Source organism: Pipistrellus kuhlii, unplaced genomic scaffold (assembly GCF_014108245.1).
Source record: "Pipistrellus kuhlii isolate mPipKuh1 unplaced genomic scaffold, mPipKuh1.p scaffold_m20_p_16, whole genome shotgun sequence".
Classification (NCBI taxonomy): domain Eukaryota; kingdom Metazoa; phylum Chordata; class Mammalia; order Chiroptera; family Vespertilionidae; genus Pipistrellus; species Pipistrellus kuhlii.
In genome coordinates, this window is record NW_023425471.1 from 13,827,807 (window position 1) to 13,834,766 (window position 6,960).

Genomic DNA, 6,960 nt, shown 5'->3' on the forward strand with positions numbered 1-6,960 from the left:
ATAAGTATCGATGTCAATTAGAGGACAGGTTTTTGCCTGAGAGAAGGAACAAATCAAAACAAAAGCATACATTGAAATACAGATAATTACAAATCAATTATAATCATTCATCATTAAATAAATGGCTTTTTTATTAATGCTCTAACCTTTAAAAATTGTTTTCTGAACAATAGTCCCTATTGTGAAAGCTAAATTTTATAATAATAAAATCCATATTTGAGTGGGGAAACCCTTTAATTTTCCAATTACATTATGAAATAAAATATATAATGAGTCTATATAATAGAAAAAAATAGCAGAAGCCAACTTCATGGAGTTGCTGTCTTTTGGTGTTTATTAATTGTAGGCTTAAATAGTGATAAATGATATTTGCCAGTGTTTTACTTGTCTGAGCTCAGTTCTCTTTAATATTCCTATGAAGGACAATTCCAGAGGTAGACTATTTTCCTCAAGACTCTTGTTTCACCCTCCTAACTCCTCCTCCTCTTCTCTCAGCTGATACCCTGCTGATAAATGTTAAAACACTTGGGACCATCAGTTATAAATGTCCTTGCCTTACCTATATCTTAATTTATATTCATGACCACAAGCAACATTATGGCTATTTTCTGCCTGAGTGAAAGGGGTCTTATCTTCCACTTGATAGATAATTATTTCATTTGTGTCCACCAGCATGTTAGGCCTCACCACCCTGAAGGCCCCTGATTGTATCTATTCCTTTTCTCTTTCATTTTTCCTTCTCTATCATGGAAATATCCTTTTATGTGATCTTCTTTTCTGAGCCAAGCTTGTCAAAGGCGTAATCTCAGGTCTCCATAGTCTAATCTCCCATTTCCTTCAGCTCACTGCAATCCAGTCTCTACCCCTCACTGGGCAAAAACTTACTACAGTTATTTTTATGATAAATGATGTCTTTTGTATTGTTAAATCTAGTAAATATGTACTAGTTATTCATTACAAAGTCAGTATTCTACACTTGGAACTGTTGATTACTCTGTCCTAGGAAATCTCAACACACTTGCCTCCTATGACACCATCCTCCATTGTAATTCCTCTGGGAGCCCTTTGTCAGTATTCTGCAGGGGCTCGATCCTCTTTCTCCACTCACCTTTTAGGTATAGGTGCCACCATGCTTCCATCCCAGTTCCTTTACTCTTCTCACTCTGCACATCCTCCTCGTGTCCCCATGCTTCCTCCCACACTTTGCATGTCCATCTGCTGTTTCTATGTAGTGGTCCCACACTCATACAGAGCTCACCATGTCTAAACGCATATTGAGTTTAAGTCTTTCTCTTTGTATAACATCCCAAGGGTCACCTAGATTAGAAACAAGGGAGTCATCTTTGTTCCCCTACATCCTCACTTCCCCATTCAATTAGTCACCAAGCCTTACACATTTTACTAACTAAGTACTTTCTGTTCCATTTTTCTTTCTTTCATTCTTATACCACATTCTGTTTCAAATGCTTTCTTTTTCTTTTCAGATCTACAATAGCTCACAGAGTTACACATAAATGAACTTGACACACATACTCTCATTTACAAAAGGACATCATTTATGGATTTTGAAGCATGTCAGACATTTTTAAGTACATATAAAATTAGTTTATTTTCTTCTAAGTTCTTATATGGTTTACATGAACAATTCTACATCACTGGTTTATACATGTGTGGCTCATATATTATGCAATTCATTTTATAGTATTATTTGTTGCTATATTAAATGCATAAACTTTGCTAGTAAGGACCAAGTTATTCTGCATTTTTAAAACTATGGAAAGATTTAATTTCTTACAATTAAACATGCTGTGCTTTGTATTCACATGTTATATTTAAGTCTGTGTATAATATATTATAAATATCTCTGGATTATCCTCTCTCTTTCAAATAGCTGCAGATATGTTTGTACTCTCAGCACTTATCATGCAGTCTGTCACATAGTAAGCATTAGATAAACATTTTTAAAATTAAAGATGCTATCAAAGGTCACCCAGAAATATTAATTCCAGAGGACAGATGAAAGTTTTCACATTTCCACTTGTTCACAGCCCTCATTCTTTCTTGTGCAATTATTTAAAATTAATTGGCAAAAAATGCCACTGTCTTTTTCTCAAATTTGTTTTGATTTCTAAACTTGATTCTTTTATTTTTCCATTTATATGCTTTTTACTTACTTGAAATTTGTAAAAATTAGACACCATATATAATTAGACACTATTTCAGCTGGTTGTTATATTTCACAGGGAACCATTTCTATCATTGTACTCTTAATATTTTAATACTATTTGTCTACTTATTTTTATGTAGAAATATTAGTACAGTATATTTGGAAAACCTTTTATGTGTAGTTACATAGAAACACCTAACCACTTCTGCCAGCCAGCCTGATCACCCCCTAACCACTCCCATGCCATTCTGGTTGATGTCTAACTGCTCCACTGGCAGCCTGTTTGCCCCCAACTTCCCTCCTCTGCTGGCCTGATCACCCCTAACTGCCCTCTCCTGCAGGGTTAATCATCTCCAACTGCTCTTCCTTGCAGGCCTGGTGTCACTCAACTGCCCTCCCCTGTTGGCCATCTTGTTGTGGCCATCTTGTGTCCACATGGGAGCAGGATCTTTGACCACATGTGGGCAGCCATCTTGTGTGTTGGAGTGATGGTCAATTTGCATATTACTCTTTTATTAGATAAGATAGGGGCCTGGTGCATGGGTGGGGACCAGCTGGTTTGCCCTGAAGGGTGTCCCATATCAGGGTGGGGGTCCCTTGGGGTCTGGGGAAGGCCTGAGCAAGGGGCCTGTGATGTGTTGCAGGACAGCCACACCCCCTGGCGACCCAAGCAGAGGCCCTGGTATCTGGAATTTATTTACCTTCTACAATTGAAACTTTTTAGTCTGGAGCAGAACCAAGCCTTCTGTTTGCTCTGTGCCTACTGACATTTCTGTTTGGATTTGTTTACCTTCTATAATTGAAACTTTGTAGCCTTGAGTGGAGGCCTAGGCCGGCTAGGGCAGGTGGAAAGCTTGGCTTCTTTCATTGCCTGGGAAACCCAAGCCTACCTCCTGCTCTCTGTGGCTGCAGCCATCTTGGTTGGGGTTAATTTGCATATTCCCTCTGATTGGCTGATTGAGCGTTGTCCTCCAGGTTAGATTACCAGTCAGGTCAGGGCACAGGCCGGCATTGCAGGCTTGATCCCTGGTATGAGGCATGCAGGAGGCAGTCAACCAATCAATGATTCTTTCTTACCATTGATGTTTCTATCTCTCTCTCTCCCTCTCCCTGCCTCTCTAAAATCAATTTAAAAAATACTTTTTAAAAGGCAGTGTTTATTAAAACATTTCATTTTCAAAATTGAGCTATCCTCTATTAAAGTGTATATACATTTTTGGGGGAATCCTATCTAATAAAAGAGTAATATGCAAATTGACTGTCACTCCAAGATGGCTGCCCCCATGTGGACACAAGATGGCCAGCAGGGGAGGGCAGTTGGGAGGGAAGAGGCTGCAAGGGAAGGCAGTTGGTGGCATATAAGCTGGCAAGGGAGCAGTTAGGCATCAATCAGGCTGATAGGGGAGTGGTTAGGGGGTGATCAGGCTGGCAGGCAGAAGCAGTTAGAGGCAATCAGGAAGGCAGGCAGGCAAGCAGTTGGGAGCCAGCAGTCCTGAATTACTGGATGTAAGAGGGATCCCAGATTGGAGAGGGTGCAGGCTGGGCTGAGGGACACCTCCCCCGCCCCACATGCATGAATTTAGTGCATTGGCATTTTAATTTATATATATATATCTATATATCTATATATCTATATATATATATAGATAGATAGATAGATAGATAGATAGATATATACACACATACACACACACACACACACACACACACACACATATATATATATATATATATATATATATATATATATATACATAGTCTCTGAAGCAAGTGCATTTGAACATAGAATGCAATACTTTAATAAGTCTAAAAGTGTTATATTATGGGTTTTGATTCTTTACATTTCGAGGAAGATTCTGTAGATATTATTAAAAGTTTGCTTAGTAAGGTTATTAAATATTTACTTTTGATTTTAGACAATTGCCTTAAAAGCAAAGCTTGTATTATTAATAAAAATACTGCTTTTTCACACATTTTTCTGCATTACAACTCTCTGAGAGGCTAATGACCGAAATATAATTCAAAAGAGTTCAAAAGATATATACTGACTTTAACACTTTAGTGGTAGCATTGTAACTGTTACAACTACAGATACAGGTGAACCTAGTATTCCTCTTGCTTCTCTCTCTTCCCCTCTCCCCAGTTTCCTCCTCCTCTTCCTCTCCAGTGACTGTACCTATTTCTATTTCTTCATTTTTTAATTTAGTCTTTTTTTAAATAAATCTTTATTGTTCAGATTATTACAATTGTTCCTCTTTTTTCTCCCCATAGCTCCCATGCACCAGGGTCCTACCCCACCTTCTGCCCTTACCCCCCCCCCCCACTGTCCTCATCCATAAGTGTACACTTTTATTCAGTCTCTTCCCCACAAGAATTTCTATTCTCCTGATTCTATTATATTTACCAGTTAATACTGTTCATTGGATTTTTTTATTCCCTTGGCTTTTAGATTCACTTGATAGATATGTATTTGTTGTTCATAATTTTTATCTTTAACTTTTTCTTCTTCATCTTTTTAAAGAATACCTTTCAGCATTTCATATAATCCTGGTTTGGTGGTGATGAACTCCTTTAGCTTTTTCTTATCTGTGAAACACTTTACTGACCTTCAATTCTGAATGATAGCTTTGCTGGGTAGAGTGATCTTGGTTATAGGTTCTTGCTATTCATCACTTTAAATATTTCTTGCCATTCCCATCTGGCCTGCATAGTTTCTGTTGAGAAATCAGGTAGTGATCGTATGGATGCTCCCTTGTAGGTAACTAACTGTTTTTCTCTTGCTGTTCTTAATATTCTCTCTTTGTCTTTTGCTCTTGGCATTTTAATTATGATATATCTTGATGTGGTCCTCTTTGTATTCCTTTTGTTTGGGGTTCTGTGTGCTTCCTGAACTTATAAGTATTTCTTTCAACAGGTAGAGGAAGTTTTCTGTCACTATTTCTTCCAATATGTTGTTGGTATATTGCTCTTTCTCTTCTTTTGGGACCCCCATAATTCTGATGTTGATTTGCTTGAAGTTGTCCCAGAGGTTTCTTACACTATCTTCAACTTTCTGGATTCTCTTGTCTTCTTGCTTCTGCGGAGAAGTGTCCTCTGCCTCTTTGTGTTCCAAATCTTTGACTTGATTCTTGCAATCTTCCATTCTGTTTTCAGGACTCTGTATAATATATTTTTTCAGACAATGTATTCTTTATTTCTAGTTGATCCCTTTTCATGTCCTCATAGGTCTCACTTATTTTATCAGCCTTTTCTCTGAAATTCTTGAAAAACCTTATAACCATGGTTTTGAACTCTATATCCAGTCACTTGCTGTCCTCCATTTCTTTCATTTGTGATCTGTTTCCTTCTCTCCACATTTTTGCTGCTTCCCTGAGTTGGTAGAGTGGCTTTGTGTACTAAGGTGTCCTATATGGTTCAGTGGGTCAGCCTCCCAGTTACCTGAGGTGGACACTCTTGGTGCACCCCTTTGTGGACTGTGTGTACAGCCTTATTGTAGTTAAGTCTTGATTGTTGTTGGTATCACTGGGAGGAACTGACCTTCAGGCCAATTGGCTGTGAGGATCAGCTGTGTCTATGCTGGGAGACAGCCTTATTCCACAAGACTTGGAAAATTGAAAAGGCCTCTCTGCTCAGCTTGGATGGGGCAGAGTTTCAGGGTGGAGCCTACAGCCTTGGCTTCCTGTCAGCCCGTCCTATGAGATTCCTGAGTCTTAGTGTTCCTCAGTGTCCTTCAGTACTTGCTGCAAGCACCATTGAGAGAAAGGTGCCCTTGTGTTTTGCCAGCTACCAGACAGTCTAGTTTCTCTCCCAATGAGCCCAGAACTGCGATTCAGTGTAGTTGGAAGTGAGGTTTGAAGCAGTCCGGAGCTTTTGTCTCCTTCCCACTAGGGCAATCCAGTGGCACAGTCAACAGTCCGTCCTCTGCACGCATTAATGTGCATGCCTCCAGGGCTCTGCCTTTAGCTGCTTCCCTGAGTTTCCGCCTTACAGCCCAGATTCCCTCCGTATCACTCTGAGTCCCCAGGGTCTGGCCTGGAACTGGGGCTCAGCACAGTCCAGAGCTTTTATCTTCTTCCTGCTAGGGCAATCTAGCAGCAGAGTCAACAGTCCATCCTCTGTGCGCATTCACATGCACGCCTCTTGGGCTCTGCCTTTTGCCTCTCCCCTGAGTTTCAGCCTTACAGCCTAGATTCTCTCTGTATGAGCCTGGGTCCCCAGGGTCTCACCCAGAACTGGGGTTCAGTGCAGTCGGAACTGGGGTTCAGCACAGTCTGGAGCTTTTATCTCCTTCCTGCTAGGGAACGCCAACAAGGCACTCAGCTGCCCCCTCCTCTCCGGCTCCATCCTCTCCCCACGCATGCACCACGTCTCCGTACCTTAGGCTTTTACAGCTCCTCTGATTTTCCTTCTGGTTTTCTCTTTCCTTCTAGTTGTAGAATTTCCAATCAGTTAACTTTCATGTAGTTCTGGATAATGTCCATTTTGTATTTTAGTTGTATTTTTTGAAATTGTTGTGTGAGGCTGCAGTTAGGCATTTACCTATACCACCATCTTGGTTTCTCCAGTGGCAGTTTTTTGTTTCTTCATTTTTTAACTAGTCTTTCTCCTGTGTCCCTGTGTTAGCTTCATTCTCAGTCAAGCTCTATCCTATTTACTCAAATGGCCCCTTGCAGCCTAGACATACATGATCCCTAATCCTCCATTTCAGAAAACTCTAGGTTTTTGTATGTCAGGCTTTGATTGCATGCTTTAATCATAAGGCCATGCCTGAACCAACTCTAGTGGCCAATGAG